We start from the raw sequence: 19,852 nt of genomic DNA, 5'->3' as shown, positions 1-19,852 counted from the left end.
CTGCTGATTTCTTTGAAAAAGGTTAGGTTAGCGATGCTAAATTCATCCTTACAAACAAAGATCGACATGAATTTATACGAAAAATAAGGTTCTTGCTTTCTCAATCCATTAGATGCAGCCCTAAACTTTTGGCCACTCTAGGGGAGAATCTATGAAAAGTATTTGAGTGCCAAATAGAAGTTGAGAAGGTTGACATTCAAATATTGCCAAGCCCCTGACAACTGGGTTAGAAATGGTTGTAGTTTAAAAGTTTACCACAGTAGCAAAGCAGGGAAAGAGCTGATTAAAGAATTTAACAGACTCAGGGAACCCCAAACACACAAAATTAACTCCTCGAGTAGTATAAATACTGCTAAAGTCACCTCTGTGCTAACAGTGCAGAATGGTAAATGCTCAGGCAAGCCTCTTACACCCTACTGACTGTGAATGATATCTAGATTGGGAAGGGGAAAAGCAAACTCATTGTGGGCAGAGCATAATGATTAGGAAGAACTCTGTAGTCTAAAGATGTTTGGTTAAGAAAATACTAGACCTTGGAGCCAAAACCTTTAATAATAAAGTAAACTAAGTTTACCACAAGTTTTGTTTGCTATGCTCTTTCTTCCCTAATAATCGTCAATAGTACTAATACATTAAAAGCCAAGAGTTTTATATGATGTTTATTTTTATTGGTTTATAGACATGGGACTCACAGGGTCATGTAGAGTTGGAAATCATCTTCTGTCCTTGTTGGCTTTCTTTTGCTGTACATGAGGCAATGTTAGACTTCTTTTAAAACTACCTTACTTATTGAGGAAAAGAATGGTGTGATTATTAGCTATTTTCTTTCAATAAAATCAGAGTCTGCAAACTTCAGCAGCTAAGCTTCATAAAAAGTACAAAGTATTCAAAGCTATGGGTGTTTCTTTAGATTTCTGGTACAAACATTTGTCACAAATTATTATTGTGATGCAATGCAAAATGTATGCCCAAAAGGAGCAAACCCTGGTTGATTTAAGGATTGGATATTATTGCACTACATTTTCAGAGCCCACCGTGGTCATGTTTGCCTATTTATTCTGATCCAAAGTTGCATCGATGTGGCTAAAGAAACATTTGAGAGCAGTTGATTCAGATGCCACACAAACAGCAGAGGGCAAAAAGCAAATTAGCAGTAAATTTAGCAACTAGATATAACAGATATATCCCATAAACATCTCAAAAAACTCAAGATAAAACAAAATAAAACAGGAAAAAGTAACTATCTAAAATGAGTATAAAATGAAATGATCACCAATTAACCCTAAGTAGAAGTGAATGACTCCTAAAATGCTGATTAGAGAAAATTTTCTATTATTGAAGATAAAAGGAAATGTTCCCAAGAAAACACTTGGTATTTTGCCCTATTCAGAACTATGATGGACAAAAACTAGCAAGAGATTGGTACTATCCTATAGATAGGAAAAGTTGACACGAGGTTTATCCTAATAATATGTTTATTTAATAGCAGTGTTCATTTAAAAAAATGGAGAACTACAATTTTTAGCTCATGCATTCATTCTAAATTATTTCAACTCCAATTTATTTAATAAAGACAAGTCACACTTTAAGCAAAATTATTGTGCTTTAGCAGATCCAAAACATGTAATTGTATACTTCAGAACACACACACACACACACACAGAACACAGCATACCATTTGAAATCATGCTTAAGATGTCTCTAGAATAGCAATTAGCAAAATGTATTTGAAGAGATGCAAAAGCACTAAAGTTATCACAAAGGGTGTTAAAATTGTTCAAAGTTTTTAAAAATATACACATAAAACACATTTATGACATCAATTGCTTTGTATTGGGAGGTTTACTAAATCAAGCAACAGTAACAATTTGAAAGCCCCCAGTTCATTGCACTAGAGCTCCACATCTCCAGAACAAGTTTCTCAAGACATGCTATGGTGAGAAACTGTAGTATGTCACATACAGGAGGATTTCTGACTCTTGACTGCAGGACTCCTGTGAAACTATTTTTTTACAATGTCTTCTAAAACTCCAGGTATTTGCCCATAGCATCATAGCAACCTTCTTCATGGAGCCTCTCCAGGGACCAATGTCCAGGGGCACACATTTTGGAAATCTCTTCCCTGGAAAACTAGGTGTAAATAAGATAGTGCACTAGTTTTCGAGGACTGCCATAAAGAAAATACTACAAAGTATCTTAAAAAGAAATGTAATGTCTTATAATCCTGGACATTAGACATCTGAGATCCAGGTGTAGGCAGGGGCAGGCTCGAAGGATCTGTCCCAGGCCTCCCTTTTAGCTTCTGGTAGCTCCCTGGCTTGTGGTTGCAAAATTCCTATCTTCATATGAAGTTCTCCCCATGTCTGCACCTCTGTCCAAATTTCTCCTTCACATTCCACTCATCACAAGCAGTTCTACTGTTAACTCATGCTTCACTTTAACTTTTTCAACTTTTGTGAGGAAAAGAAACCACTGTCATACAAAAGAAATGTTGATGTGGTCTTATACTCAAGCAAACTGTGAGCTGGAGATCCTGGTACATATTTTGTAATATCTTCCAAGTAAAACTTGTTTCTCGCTTCTTCTCTTCTTCTGACTGATAATGAATTCTCTAAACCATATATTTTATCATTTAAAAGTATTCCATTTACCTTTTATTATATATATTGCCTTGTGTTCTGTTCCAGCAATTTCAGTAAGACTATAAGTCTCTAGAGAGCAACAGTACATTCCATGTCAATTTTATATCCTCAGTATTGCTTATCTGAGAGCTCAGTGCAAAATTACATGCTCAATAGAAACTTGTTTAGGAAATTAAATTATTGACTACTCTCCAAAAAGAAATCACCAATAATCATATCTAGCAAAGGCATCCAAAATTTTACACAGACGAAAACAAGACTAAATCTACTCCCAAGCCTTCCCTAACTATAAAGTATATATAAAAGGTATGAGTTTTCAAAAGGAAATTTTTGTCACACCTTGGCTTCTGCCTTGGTATCTGATTGCTCTCCTCCCGTACTTTCTGGTGACTACTTCTTGGCTTCCTTTACTGATTCTCATCTCTGCCCTGCTTAATGGGATAGCATTCCCCAAGTTCCTATGCTTGGCCTAATTCACATCTACTAAACCATCTCCCTAGACAGTATTCACCTATTTCAGTTGTCAACTCCAAAGTAGACTCTGCTTAAGTATACTTCCCTAGATCTGACCTCTCTTCTTAAACATAGAGACAAATGTCCAATTTTCAGTTACCCACACTTAAACTTATTGTCCCTAAAAACATCAATCCTTTCTTCTGCAACCTATATTTTGAAGAAATGAGAGTATCCAATAGTCATTTTTGTTTTATTCTTCTCTTTCCATTCCTATGTCCAAAATATTAAGTCTTGATAGTTCTATCTCCATATGCCATCTATTCTCTTTTCCCTTCTTGCATTGTCATTAATGCTGATCTGTTTCAGACCCTTAGTAGCTTTGCCTGAACTACTACAGGAATTTCCTATATTCACTTGATGGCTCTGCTCATTCTCTTGCCGTTCCAAACTACTTTCCAAATTGCAGCTATGCTGGATCTCTCTCATCTGTCCACTCAAATCTACTCTCTACCCTTACACACACTGATACGTCCCCTGGAAGCTGAGGTATATGGAATATGTCAACAAGAATTCTCGTCCTTTAGCTTCCTATTGGTTTTGACCAATGAGAAATAGTGGTAGGAGTTCAAAGGGTAAAAATAGTGAATCCTGGTTATTTATGGCTTTGATGTCTTTGATTGACAAGGGAGCCCTCTTTACACAGCTCTCTCTCCAGATTCTATTATTTAGGGTTGTAGATGATAAAACCCTGCCTCCAGCTCCAGTTTCAAGGCCTAGAAGCTATATTTCTTTGATCCCATACATTCGCCAACATCTTTCGCAGAATCCCTTTATTAAACTCTTATTGAATTACCTGATTGGAATATGCCATCTGTTTCATAACTGAGGAAATAACCAAACTCCCCCCCCAAATTATATAATTTCCCTACAAAAATCTTAATTTTTTTGCCATTGTTTAAGTGTGAAAGTTGGTAGAATGGCATTCAAGTCTTCCGCAATCTGTCCTGCCATTCCTCTGCCATTCCTCTGCCATTTTATAACCACACCACTCCCATCACTGATCTGTGCTCAGGCTCACCGCATTTTACCCAATTCCCTAGAAAGCCATATATTTTTATGCACTGTGGCCCTTCTAATTCTTCTATTTTTGGTGAAATGCTATTTATTTTTCAATGCTCAGTTAAAAATTCTATCTTTCAAGAAAGCCTTCTCAATTGAAAGTATGTCTTACTTATCTGTTCTTCCAAAACTTATTACATTATTAGTTATGTTCTGGCTTACACTATTATATAAGTACGATTTTAAGTGAAGGGCTATGTATTAACACTTTTGTGTGTTCATATGGAAATGTTCCCTTTTGTTTGTTTGTTTGTTTGTTTGACATCTTTATTAAACGCACCAAAAGAATACAGACAGCTCTCTGTAAAGGCCCAAGTCTTTAGGAGGAAATGTGGCTGAGCTGGTTGTTATACACAACAGTAGTTCTGCCAATCACACAAAACCACCATTTCCCCAATCAAACACTAAATTCTATGCTCTTGAGCATTACAATAAAGTGATAATATCGAGAGGAAAAGACAGGTGACAGAGCTAAAACGGGGCTTATGTGTAATTCTCAATGAAAGAAAAAGAATCTTCAAGAAACAATTTTAAAATGACATCCAAATTTCAGTGAAGAGAAAGCTAGGGACATAGGCAAGGGTCACAGATAGAGCCAAGTCAGAATATTCTTCTATGCTTTGACTCATAACTCTGTGAACTAGGAAAGGAAGTTGAGAAATTCCCCTGAGAGAACCAAGGGGTTTCCTCCCTGGCTGTGCTGAGAATGTTGAATAAATGTCACCTCAATGTTTTTCCACTAACATTCACATTTTTCTGATCCTCTGGGTCCACAATTAAATTTGAGGCATGTGTATCAACAACTGCAAAAGATACTAACCCTTGAGGACCTAGTTTCTATCTTAGGCTAAATTTAAACCCAGGTCAATTTCAGCAAGAAGAATAAGTTTCCCTATTTAAAAAAGAAATTTTAAATCAGCACTTACAAGAGCTTACATTACTTGGATTTGAGTGATGAAATTGGAGGGTATCTATCCTACACTAAATGATTAAAGTAAATACTTAAGAGGCAATTATGAGTTTGAAACTATATATACTGAACTCCAAAAAATGTAGAAAGAGATAAAAAATAGCCCACCATGTAGATATTTGGGCTATTAACATGAAATACAATTAGATATTTCAAAACAATGAGAGAATTGACAAAACTTTTCACTTTTTTTTTTTCAAATTGTTATGTCTTTATATACTGAGTTGAAAAAGCTTTACTTAAAACCAGCCCTGAATAAAGTAGCATTTGCAGCCACATGCTTTTAGTGCTTAGTTGGTATCTGGTTCCTTAACCACATTTGCATGCAGAGAAAATACTCAACATGAAATGAAGGATGGTGGGACAAAAAGTAATAGCAATGTACTTGGAACATCAAGGCTCATCTAGAATTTCCCTTGAATCAGGCCTTTTCTTAAAGTGAGGGACAGACATCTTAAGGCTGTGTGGGAATGTTGAGAGCACAAAGCCCAGACCAAGGCATGGTGGAAGAAAACATACATGCCAGCAGGGATCACCCCTGCTTTACCAGCTCATGTCATTGCCATCTCTAATTTTGTGGAACTCTGTCTTGCCTTCTTGTGCATTTTGCTTCCCACAGTCTCCACAGTTTCCATAACCCACAGCCCTTCCTCACTCCCCACCCAAGCCACTGCTGGCAGAACACATGATTAGCTTCAAAGCAAACTCAGATTCTGCAGTTAGAGGTGACCTATCATGGAAGTGACCCCATTTGTTTCTGTATTTTTTAATAAACATTTTCAACTAGAGGGTAATCTTTCCCTTTGAAATAATAACCAGCCTAGCATGCCTATAAATCTAGGTCATTTCCTTATACTTAGTGGGAACTCAGTCAATTGTTAATTGGTAGTTATATTTATTTCTATGATTTGGATTTAAAATCACATTACATAGAAACCTGGATCTTATCTCCACCTTGCAAATACATAATTGAAGCTTCAACATGGAGGAGGAATTTTGTTTTTTAGAAAGGAATAAAAATGTGTTTTAGTTTGAAAATATATTTGAAAGTCAGCTTAATGAACATCTGTTAAATTGATTAACAAATATGTATCTTGAAAGCTATTTTATACCATATTTTAAATATACGCATGATTGCTTTAAACAGTGCCCTAACGTGGTTTCTTTAGAGTATAATTCACTATACAGCTAACAGAGCAAGAACCTCCACCTAGTGCTAATACTCTTTTCGCAGCAGAAAGTCATTCCATGTTCAAGTAAAAGAATATAATAGCCAGATACACAAACTGTTTTGTTACTTACTTTTCCACTAATCCAAAAAAGTAGCTTTGTTTTATCAGAAAGGAATTCTGTATTCAATTGTGGTCAGTTTTCTCTGTCTTTGTTTCCCTTAAAATACCATTACTTAGATATTGTGGTTATAAACAAACTAAAAGATATGTCCTCTTTGTTTTCAAGGTAGCTGAACTTAGTTTTACTAAGTGCAACTTTAGTTTTACTTCTAAAATATAAAAAGCACTATAGCATCTTTAGAAGGAAATGCATTTTCCATGAGCAGTAACTTTGTGTTAATGGCCAAAATAAAATTGAATGACTGACCCACAGTATTAAAAGTATATATGAATATCCTACTCTAGTCATAATATTATTTTAGAACGTGAGAAAGGCTAGTTTGAATTTCTTCTGCCACTTAACCTTAGTTCCTTCATCTGTAAATGAGGAACTCATACAAAATATGAGTATACTCATTCTAATTTCAGTCTAGATCAACTATTATATTAAATCCTTTTCATATTTTCATATTTCTTTAATAAGAAAAGAAGAAGCTTATTACCAACTCAGCTTATCACCATACTCAGGCTAACTAACCATTGCATTAAAAATGTCAATGGTAAAAAGTAAATAAATAAATAAGTCAGTTGTACGTTGGATTGACAGAATTCCCAAACATAGAATAATTTACTTAAATTTGATAGAGCTACTGATAGAATTTGATAGTTATTGATATTAAGAGTCACAGAACAAAGACAGTTCCATCACAACCACAGAGCAGAAAGACCAGTCACAACGTCTAAGAGGGAGGTGTAAACTTCTAAACCTCCAAATCCACAACAGGATTATACAGATAAGAATGAAGTATTTGAAAGAATAAAGTCTTTATCTAAAAGTCAAGCTTCCAGTCCATCTATAAGGCCCAGCTTTATAAACATACACCCTTTTTAACATATGGTAAAATTATTCAGCACATAGGCAACTGTAAATATGTATAAGAGATCACTTCATCTGGTGTTGGTTTTAGTGCACTTCTCAATATCAGAATTTTGCAGTGTGGTACAGAACCCTTAGACATGAACATAGTTCTTTTCTTTTTCTTTAAGACTTTATTTATTTATTTGACTGACAGAGATCACAAGTAGGCAGAGGCAGGCAGAGAGAGAGAAAGAGGGGAAAGCAGGTTCCCTGGTGAGCAGAGAGCGGGAGGCAGGATCCCAAGACCCTGAGATCATGACCTGAGCTGAAGGCAGAGTCTTAACCCACTGAGCCTCCCAGATGCCCCAACACAGTTCTTTTTAATGACACTAACCACCCCAGATTAACCCAACCTGGCCACAAAATCAGTGCTATGGAACAAGGACAGTTCTGGTAGCAAGAGAAGAAAATGAGCAAGAAAGACAAGAGCAAGTTTTCATATTGAGAAGAAAAGAAAGTAAAGAAAGAAAAGCCTTCTCTATACTCTTTACTCATACACTAGGTACATATTCCTCATTAAGTCATCTTAATAAATATCGAGCAAATGCTTTGTGCCTGGTACTGTTCTAGGAGGTGAATTAAGAATGGTGCAAAAGAAAGACCCTGCTCTTATGAAGCTGAAATTCTACTAGGGTTATCTTCTGTGTGACACCAAACAATATTGCTTGGTGAAGGAGCCCACTTGTGAGCTCTACCAGACACAGTCTATGTTTACTCAAGGTCAACAGGATGTGGCAAAAAAAGACAGACTGTTAAGCTTCTGGGTAATTCATTAAAATTATAAGGAATAACATACGGGCAATGAGAGAATGTTCTGTAACAGAATCTGAGACCTTCCCATAGGCCCATTTGTTCGCTTGTGCTAAAGGTTCCACACACTTCAAAACAGAACTGACCCATGATACGTAAAAAGGTTATTAGCAGGGGGAGCAAGATGGCGGGGAAGTAGGAGGAGGCACCATTTCAACCTGTACCCTAAAGTGAGCTGATTACCTACCAAAGAACTCCGACCACCCATGAAATCAGCCTGAGATCAGAATTATACACGTCTGGATCTCTACTGGAGCAGAAGACGCCAGTGGCAGGTAAAGCAGACTGGGAGCATCGGACTGATATCTGAAGATAAACAAAAGGGGGAGGGAGCCACCAGAGGTGACCGATTGGAAAGTAACACCCCAACACGAGAGTGCTCTGCGTCTGGGGACCAGCATTAACTTGGAGTCTGGTTGAAAGCACTCAAAAAACAAACAGCAAAGGATCACGGTGGGGGGCGGGTAATAGTGGGAACCTGGGCGGTTAGGGTCAGGGACCTAAGTCCCCGGACCCAGGACAGCCTCCCCTGGCGCGGAGCCAGAGAGAGTGCGGCAGAGAAATCAGGTCTCGGTCCCTGAGCCGCGAGTGCACCTGAACGCCAGCGCGCCTGAGAACGAGTGGGGTCTGTCTCCTGTGAGGGGCTGGGAGCCTGGCCTGACGGCAATCCTGAAACGCGCGCGTCCCACACCCTCCCTTGGGATAGGTGCTCATAGGCGCTAGCCTGGAGCTCTGGCAGCAGGAAAAACCAGACATTCCCAGCCCGGGACAGTGGGAAAATTTCAGTGTGCGATCTCTGCTCAGAACCTCTCTGGCGGTCTGGAGCTGCCTAGACAGCCACAGCTGCCCTGGTTTTGGGCACAACGAGGAGCTCCTGCATCCCCAGGGACAGTGACCCAGAACCAACTCTGCCAGCAGCTTTTGCAAAACAGTCTGAGGCTTCTCTCTGAGAGGGAGGTTGGGGTGCTGTTTGCTCTCCTCTAAACCTCCAAAAACCATCAAAAGCTGTCAAGGCGAGAGAAAGCAGATGAAAGAACATAAAAACCCCCAGAGAACAAAAGGCTGAAAAAAAAAAGTTTCCTGAAAAAAAAAGAGCTCACCCCCTTGAGGGGAGTGGGAGGACCTAACTCAGGGAACATCATTGTCTGAAAACCCACGTGGCAGGCCCCTCCCCCAGAAAACCAACCAGGAAGGAAGGAAAAAAAAAAAAAAAAAAAGACTACAAGAGAACAACCACCACTACTTCATAAATACAACTTTTATTTTTAACTCTTTACCAATATTCTGGCTCTTTTTTTTTTATACATACAGATAATTTTTTAACCTATTTACCATCACACTGAGATGTCCAGTACATCAAATTCTTTAATAACCTTCTAACCTGAAATTTTTGATACATACACCCGTGTTTTTCTTTTGTTTTTCTATTTTTTTAATTTTAACTTAGTTTAGTCTAGTTTATTCTTTTTTTAATTTTTATTTTCTACTATACATATAGAGTTAAACTTCAAGGTAACCCCCTTTCCCCAGTCAATGCTACCCCTATAGGCAAACCAGTTTCTAATCCCCCTGTAACTTAGGAAAGTTGAGTCCCTTAACAAAAACATCAAGATACCTTCAGGAAGAATCAAAATAACCTTCCTCACCCACACTGAGAATCTATAACCATTCTCCCAATTTTTTCTTCTGTCAGTGTTTCTGTGAATTTGTGTCTGTCCTGACAATATATAAATCTTATACTTGGGGTTCTTTCTGAGGAGGTTTTTCCCTTTTTTTTGCTTATATATACATATTTTTTTCTCTTGTCATATACTTTTATCACTCTCTTTGTCTGTCTGTTTTTGTTTGTATACTCCACAAATCTTACCTTGTGGCCCATTTGGGCTGAGCCTTCTCTTATATCTTCCCTTTTTTTCCTATCTCTCTCTCTCTCTTTTTTTTTTCTTCCTTTTTTCTTTCCCCTTTTTTTTTCTTTCTTCTTCTCTATTTCTTTTTCTTTTCTTTTTTCTATCATTTGGGTGGGGAATCCTGATTGCACAGAAGCGTTCCAGGGTGCACATTGACTGCACCACAATCGATAAGTCCAGCTGCATCTGTTTAGTCATCTCTTACCAAAATGACTAGGAGGAGGAATACCCAACAGAAGAAAAATACAGAGGATGGGCCTTCTGCAACAGAACTAATGGCTATCGACATAGACAGTATGTCAGAAAAGGAATTCAGACTAACAATTATCCAGGCAATAGCTAGGTTGGAGAAAGCCATGGATGACCAAACAGAATTGATTAGGGCAGAACTGAAAGCCACCAGGGATGATGTTCACAATGTTAGGGCAGAACTGAAAGCCACCAGGGATGATGTTCAAAATGCTCTCAATGAGTTCCAGTCCAATCTAAATTCTCTAAAAGCTAGGGTAACTGAGACAGAAGATAGAATTAGTGATCTGGAGGACAAACAGAGAGAAAGGATCAGGAGGAAGCCTGGAACAAACAGCTCAGAAGCCACGAAAACAGAATCAGGGAAATAAACAATGCCATGAAACGTTCCAACGTCAGAATTATTGGAATCCCTGAAGGGTAAGAAAAAGAAAGAAGTCTAGAAGATATAGTGGAAGAAGTTGTCTATGAAAATTTTCCCAATCTCACGAATGGAAACAATGTTCATGTACTAGAGGCAGAAAGATCTCCCAAGATTTTAGATTCTCGAAAGTCCTCACGGCACCTTATAGTTAAAATGGGGAATTATGTTTCAAGAGAGACCCTCTTAAAAGCAGCTAGGACAAAGAAGCTTCTTACATACAGAGGAAAGCCCATTAGAATAACGTCAGACCTTTCCACAGAGACCTGGAAAGCCAGGTAGGGCTGGCAAAATATATTCAGAGTACTAAATGAGAAGAACATGCAACCAAGAATACTCTATCCAGCAAGACTGACATTTAAAATGGATGGAGAGATAAAGAGTTTCCAAGACCAGCAAGGCTTAAAAGACTATGCAACCACCAAGCCGACACTGCAGGAAATATTAAGGGGGGTCCTATAAAAGAGAAAAAATCCTAAGAATATCATTGAACAGAAATATAGAAACAATCTATAGACAGAAAGACTTCAAAGGCAACACGATGTCAATAAAAACCTATCTCTCAATAATCACTCTCAATGTGAATGGCCTAAATGCGCCCATAAAACGACACAGGGTTGCAGACTGGATAAAACGACAGGACCCATCCATATGTTGTCTACAAGAGACCCATTTTGAACCTAAGGATACACCCAGACTGAAAGTGAAGGGATGGAGAAGCATCTTTCATGCCAATGGGCCTCAAAAGAAGGCCGGAGTAGCAATTCTCATATCAGATAAATTAGATTTTAAACTGAAGACTGTAGTCAGAGATACAGAAGGACACTACATAATTCTTAAAGGGACTATCCGCCAAGACGATCTAACAATTGTGAATATCTATGCCCCCAATATGGGAGCACCCAATTACGTAAGAAAACTATTAATCAAGATAAAGAGCCATATTGATATGAATACAATAATAGTAGGAGATCTTAATACGCCTCTCTCAGAAATAGACAGATCATCGAAGCAGAAAATTAATAAAGAAATAAGAGCATTGAATGAAACATTGGACCAGATGGACCTCATAGACATATACAGAACATTCCACCCTAAAACAACAGAATACTCATTCTTCTCAAGTGCACATGGAACCTTCTCCAGAATAGACCACATACTGGGTCACAAAGCAGGACTCAACCGATACCAAAAGACTGACATTATTCCCTGCATATTCTCCGATCACAATGCTTTGAAACTGGAGCTCAATCACAAGGAAAAGTTCAGAAGGAACTCAAACACCTGGAAGCTAAAGACCACCTTGCTTAAGAATGCTTGAATCAACCAGGAGATCAAAGATGAACTTAAACAATTCATGGAAACCAATGAGAATGAAGACACCTCGGTCCAAAACCTATGGGATACAGCAAAGGCGGTTCTAAGGGGGAAATATATAGCCATCCAAGCCTCCCTCAAAAACATTGAAAAATCCAGAATACACCAGCTGTCTCTACACCTTAAAGAACTGGAGAATCAACAACAAATCAAACCAACTCCACATGCAAGAAGGGAAATAATCAAGATTAGAGCAGAGATCAATGAGGTAGAAACGAGAGATACAGTAGAACGTATCAATGAAACTAGAAGCTGGTTTTTTGAAAGAATTAATAAGATCGATAAACCATTGGCCACACTAATCCAAAAGAAAAGAGAGAAAGCCCAAATTAATAAAATTATGAATGAAAAGGGAGAGATCACAACTAACACCAAGGAAATAGAAACAATCATCAGAAATTATTACCAACAGTTATATGCCAATAAGCTAAGCAACCTAGATGAAATGGATGCATTCCTGGAAAGCTACAAACTCCCAAAATTGAACCAGGAAGAAATTGACAACCTGAATAGACCGATATCTAGTAATGAGATTGAAGCAGTGATCAGAAACCTCCCAAAAAACAAGAGCCCAGGACCTGACGGATTCCCTGGGGAATTCTACCAAACTTTCAAAGAAGAAATAACACCAATTCTCCTGAAGCTGTTCCAAAAAATTGAAGCAGAAGGAAAACTTCCAGACTCTTTTTATGAAGCCAGCATTACCCTGATCCCCAAACCAGGCAAAGACCCTACCAAAAAGGAGAATTTCAGACCAATATCAAAGATTCTCAACAAGATCCTAGCAAACAGGATCCAGCAGCACATTAAAAAGATTATCCACCATGACCAGGTGGGATTCATCCCTGGGTTGCAAGGTTGGTTCAACATTCGCAAATCAATCAGTGTGATAGAACACATCAATAAGAGAAGAGAGAAGAACCACATGGTCCTCTCAATTGATGCAGAAAAAGCATTTGACAAAATCCAGCATCCGTTCCTGATGAAAACGCTTCAAAGGATAGGGATAGAGGGAACATTCCTGAACTTCATAAAATCTATCTATGAAAGACCCACAGCAAATATCATCCTCAATGGGAAAAAGCTTGCAGCCTTCCCGTTGAGATCAGGAACACGACAAGGATGCCCACTCTCACCACTCTTGTTCAACATAGTATTAGAAGTTCTAGCAACGGCAATCAGACAACAAAGAGAAATAAAAGGTATCCAAATTGGCAAGGAAGAAGTCAAACTCTCTCTCTTCGCAGATGACATGATTCTTTATATGGAAAACCCCAAAGACTCCACCCCCAAACTACTAGAACTCATACAGCAATTCAGTAACGTGGCAGGATACAAAGTCAATGTACAGAAATCAGTGGCTTTCTTATACACTAACAATGAAAATACAGAAAGGGAAATTAGAGAATCGATTCCATTTACTATAGCACCAAGAACCATAAGATACCTGGGCATAAACCTAACCAAAGAAGTAAAGGACCTGTACTCGAGGAACTACAGAACACTCATGAAAGAAATTGAAGAAGACACAAAAAGATGGAAGACTGTTCCATGCTCTTGGATTGGAAGAATAAACATTGTTAAAATGTCTATACTGCCTAGAGCAATCTATACTTTTAATGCCATTCCGATCAAAATTCCACCGATATTTTTCAAAGAGCTGGAGCAAATAATCCTAAAATTTGTATGGAGTCAGAAGAGACCCCGAATTGCTAAGGAAATGTTGAAAAACAAAAACAAAACTGGCGGCATCACGTTACCCGATTTCAAGCTTTACTACAAAGCTGTGATCACCAAGACAGCGTGGTACTGGCATAAAAACAGACACATAGACCAGTGGAACAGAGTGGAGAGCCCAGATATGGACCCTCAACTCTATGGTCAAATAATCTTCGACAAAACAGGAAAAAATATTCAATGGAAAAAAGACAGTCTCTTCAATAAATGGTGCTGGGAAAACTGGACAGCGATATGTAGAAGAATGAAACTCGACCATTCTCTTACACCGTTCACAAAGATAAACTCGAAATGGATAAAAGACCTCAACGTGAGACAGGAATCTATCAGAATCCTAGAGGAGAACATAGGCAGTAACCTCTTCGATATCAGCCACAGCAACTTCTTTCAAGATAAGTCTCCAAAGGCCAAGGAAACAAAAGCAAAAATGAACTTTTGGGACTTCATCAAGATCAAAAGCTTCTGCACAGCAAAGGAAACAGTCAACAAAACAAAGAGGCAACCCACGGAATGGGAGAAGATATTTGTAAATGACAGTACAGACAAAAGGTTGATATCCAGGATCTACAAAGAACTTCTCAAACTCAACACACACAAAACAGATAATCATATCAAAAAATGGGCAGAAGATATGAACAGACACTTCTCCAACGAAGACATACAAATGGCTATCAGACACATGAAAAAATGTTCATCATCACTAGCCATCAGGGAGATTCAAATTAAAACAACATTGAGATACCCCCTAACACCAGTTAGAACGGCCAAAATTAGCAAGACAGGAAACAACGTGTGCTGGAGAGGATGTGGAGAAAGGGGAGCCCTCTTACACTGTTGGTGGGAATGCAAGTTAGTGCAGCCACTTTGGAGAACAGTGTGGAGATTCCTGAAGAAATTAAAAATAGAGCATCCCTATGACCCTGCAATTGCACTGCTGGGTATTTACCCCAAAGATACAGATGTAGTGAAAAGAAGGGCCATTTGTACCCCAATGTTTATTGCAGCAATGGCTACGGTCGCCAAACTGTGGAAAGAACCAAGATGCCCTTCAACGGATGAATGGATAAGGAAGATGTGGTCTGTATACACAATGTAGTATTATGCCTCCATCAGAAAGGACGAATACCCAACTTTTGTAGCAACATGGACAGGACTGGAAGAAATTATGCTGAGCGAAATAAGTCAAGCAGAGAGAGTCAAGTATCATATGGTCTCACTTATTTGTGGAGCATAACAAATAACATGGAGGACATGGGGAGATGGAGAGGAGAGGGAGTTGAGGGAAACTGGAAGGGGAGGTGAACCATGAGAGACTATGGACTCTGAAAAACAACCAGAGGGTTATGAAGGGGCGGCAGGAGGGGGTGGGGTGGGGTGGGAGGTTGAGGAACCAGGTAGTGGGTAATAGGGAGGGCACGTACTGCATGGAGCACTGGGTGTGATGCCAAAATAATGAACACTGTTATGCTGTAAATAAGCAAATAAAAATAAATAAATTAATTAAAAAAAAAAGGTTATTAGCAAATTACTTAGGCACAGAGAGTGTCATATTTTTTCCTGTAGGGTAATAATCATTCTTAAAATTATTATTAGCTAATTATGATCTCAAAGAGTTCCTAAAGTACCCCTTGAATGGAGTTAGACATCATAAGTAATACACATGAATGAAGCTGCTAGGGATAGGAGACAAAAAGGAGTGAATTGTGGAAGCATACTACCTCTAAAGGCATTCAAACCTACTTTTTCAGAACACAATTCAGGCTCAATTTTGCCCAGAGGCTGCCAAATTACAACCTCTGCCATGATATTATGAAAAACCAAGCTCTTTGAATTATAAATAACAATAATTGACATTATTTTGTCACAGGAGTATTATTATTGCATACCTCTTATTTTGTCAGTCAGTATCTAGCCACTCTGACTTTCATAATCATAACCCACTTTTCTTTATGAGAAACCAATCTGTACCCTATTGTCTGACCATATGCTTTGAACGGGTTCCTTCCTCTTAGGAAGAGAGATAGCATTTGACCTGGCATAAGTAAATCAAAGCATTATAATTCTCCAGAAAGAGTGAGTGATTTTGAAATAAGCACATGATCCAGTAAGAACCAATGAGATGCAAACTCTTCCTGTTATTTGTGGAAAACAGATTTTTGTTTCTCATTTTGGATGTGAAAGTGAGATATTGTGAGGTATGCAGCATGGTTTCCACATGGAACCATGAAGGTGGAGACTGTGACAGAAAAACCAAGGAAGAGTACATAGTGAGTGGATGCTTAAGATATACTAGGCAAATGAATGAAGACTGGAGTTTCCAGATCTGGGTTGCCATGGCAACTCTGCCTGTAGACATGGTACAATTTCCTAAACTCTAAAGTAAAAGATGATCTAGAACAGTGACACTTAAATTACCTATAGACAGCGAGGGAGTATAACCAGAAACAGCTTCTCACCACTGGAAATTTTATTCAAGATTTATGTTTTACTTTAAATATAGGCATTGTTTTGTTTTCATAATGTTTATTTTAATATTGTTAGAAAAATAAAATTCAACCAAGTAAATTTGAAGATCTAATTGACTTTCTTAAGCAACTCATGAATCAGGCAGCATCCAAGCTAGCAAGTAGAGGGGAGCTCTGGGGAGTTGTGCAAAATGGAAGGTTTTTATAAAAGGAGGGTGGAGCAAGAAGTTATTAGCAAAATAAAAGAAAAGGTTATTTCTGGCCTGGTCATGTTCCCTTAGGGCAGGGGGTCTTATTAGGTGGATTACTTCACCTTCCTTTGGGGATAACCAGGGCATGGAGAAGGCCCATGTGACAGATGACCTCATTGGTGCTGACCAGAAAATTCCAGAATAACTGGCTTACATCTCAGTCCTGGAGAGGTTAAAACTACAACTAAATCTTGGTTTGCTGACCTGTGGCAAGTGACTCTATCTTAGGCCTATGATATTCTTTTTAACAGTACAAAAATAATCCTCAAGTAAAAATTGATGTTCCAAGAAGATAGGGATAATTATTCTCTACCTTTAAGTAATCCCTAGAACATTGTCTTTGCCCTAGAGGTATTGAAAAATATGGGACTAGAGTGTTCATAAAGAATCATCTACCACTAAAAGTCCGTTAATTTGCATTCCTGAACACTCAACCTTCAAGACACTCTATTAACAATTTATAAGTAAAGAAATATTACTGAGATTCCCTGTAATACAAGTTAAGAAAACATTACCAAACAGGTGTCCCTTGAGAATTCAACTAGACCTTCTTTGTATTCCCTCCTTGTACTTCTTCTCATCACCACCATTCATAAACTCAACTACTTTCCTTCGATTGTCTGGCCATTAAAATTATAATATGAATTTAAAGATTGCTACTCAGCCAGTATGAATAAACAGCCCTGCCTCTCCTCATCCATGATGCAAATATATGTATAAAGTGATTTTTCGAAAGATATATCTTTTAGGCTTTTACAAGTCAATGGACTGTTTTGTCTACTTTATTTCAACCAGAGAAGGTTTTTTAAAAAGTGCGGGAGAGTAATGTTAAACAAGTTCCTAACTCCCTGAGGGCTTTATTTCAATGTGTCCAGCTCTGAGGAAGCAAAGCTTCCGGAGTCTTGCCAGGACACAGTAACATCCAAAATCCTGAGGACATTCTGCTAACTTGAGGAGTAATTGTTGGAAACAGCATGTTACGGAATTGAAAACTAATCCTGGATTTTCCAGTGCAATGTACATTTCCTGGAACTTTCAACTCTCCCCAGGCAGAAGTCAAAATGTTTATAGCTTTCAGCCTCACTGTTTGTAAATGGAAAGCTGAGCTCAGAATTCATAATCACTGATTAAGCTGCTGGTTTTTTTACCCAATATTGGGGGTGGGGAAGGACAGTGGGTTCTCTCATACTGAACCATAAACACATGTTTTGTTATGTGTAATAAATTCCCTAATATTGCACTTCTTTTGAAGGGAAGGATGAGGGATATAATAAAATACTTGCGCCAAAAGCTAAAGGAGTCTGTCTAGTTGGCATATCAAGTTAAAAATGAAAAGAAATCCCTATAGGTAGTGCACTATATGTATTCCATGATTTTATTTTTCAGTGTCAACATAATAGAATGCTAAAGGTAGAATGACTTTAGAGGTCACTGATGAAGTTCTAGAACCTAGTTGAGGTTTGGTGGGCTGAGGTCCAGAGCCGATGACCAAGAAAGAATTCTTGAGACATCTTTGGTGCAAAATGGTGGTTTATTAAAGCACGGGGACGGGACCCGTGGGCAGAAAGAGCTGCTGCTCCGGGTTGTGAGGGATGGCAGGTTATGTACCCTGCCGTTGGAGGAAGGTGAGGGGAAGGTGAGGGGAAGGGTGGTTTCAATGGAGCTTTCATATGCTAAAGAGGACCTAGGAGGTGCTGGAGTACCCCGGAGGTCTTCCTGGCTTGATCAATGTTGTATTTTGGCAAGCTATTAACATCAAGATAGTTGGGAGATTCCTGGTGGGATGTCACAATCCTGCCATCAAGAGTCTTTGTTAGAGAGATTTAGGTTCAGAAGAGATTTAACTATATTTACATTTCCTTCTACCTCAGCCTCCTTCAGTTTTGTGTAGGGAGGGGAGGGCGACCTTAGGGCTTGAGGAACTGAGTTATTTGCCTCTGGAAATTATCAATAGCACAAGGTAACTTCTTTGTTTGTAGATCTCCAGGACATTTGTAAATCAAGGGGAACTATTTCTCGTTTATGGTGATCAAGGGTGCCTGAGGAATGCTACACAGATTACCCAGGGGAGCGGACGGAGAGGCGGTGCAAGGTGCCAGCTTTTGCTTTGTCCTCAGCCCGCCTCCTGCTCCCTCATCAGTCACCAATCCTTTCTTTACAAAAGAGGAAACTGAAAGCCACTGAAGTAAAGGGACTTAGAGTCACACAGATAGTGTCAATACAGAGAACAGACTGAACTCTCCTGACATCTAATACAGCTTTACTCTACTGCATAAATGATTGTATAGAACATACACTGATTCCGTATTTTAACTACTAATGAATGGCACATACAGATTATGACACACCATTTTAAATATACCTGAATTGTATTTCTCAGTCTTCATGATTGTAAAGCCAAGTATGTGTGTGTGTGTGTGTATAAAGATTTTATTCATTTATAACAGACAGAGATCACAAGTAGGCAGAGAGGCAGGCAGAGAGAGAGAGGAGGAAGCAGGCTTCCCGTTGAGCAGAGAGCTCCATGTGGGGCTCCATCCCAGGACCCTGGGATCATGACCTGAGCTGAAGGCAGAGGTTTTAAGCCACTGAGCCACCCAGGCGCCCCAAAGCCAAGTATATTTAGCCATTACATTGATCTGAGACGTTGCTCATTGGATCCTATTTTACCCCACCTCCTCCTGCCCATTAAGAAATGCTTTTGACAAGCCAGCCAGCTCAAAAAGTGCTTGTTAATAGGTCTGATTTTGCTGAGTCAGGAAAAGAAGGATCGTTAATGAGTTAGGAGGAAAAGTAGTGGGTCAGTGTAACAACTACATTTCCTAGTTTCTATAATTGATACTTTGGTATCTTGGGGTTAAAGGGGAAGAGAATATGCCATAAGACTATTTTAGGCTGGTTATTTATTTATTTTTTTTTTTGTCAGAGAGAGAGAGGGAGAGAGAGGGATCACAGGCAGACAGAGTGGCAGGCAGAGTCAGAGAGAGAAGCAGGCTCCCCGCTGAACAAGGAGCCCCACGTGGGACTCGATCCCAGGACGCCGGGATCATGACCGGAGCTGAAGGCAGCTGCCCAACCAACTGAGCCACCTAGGCGTCCCTAGGCTGGTTATTTTTAAGAAACAGACCAGAACAGCTCTGGAAACCAACGGAAACTATCCTTTTGTAAAAGACATTTACATTTGCAAGGGAAATCTCC

The sequence above is a fragment of the Meles meles genome, chromosome 14 (genome assembly GCF_922984935.1).
Source record: "Meles meles chromosome 14, mMelMel3.1 paternal haplotype, whole genome shotgun sequence".
In the NCBI taxonomy this organism is placed as follows: Eukaryota; Metazoa; Chordata; class Mammalia; order Carnivora; family Mustelidae; genus Meles; species Meles meles.
This window is presented reverse-complemented; position numbering follows the sequence as displayed.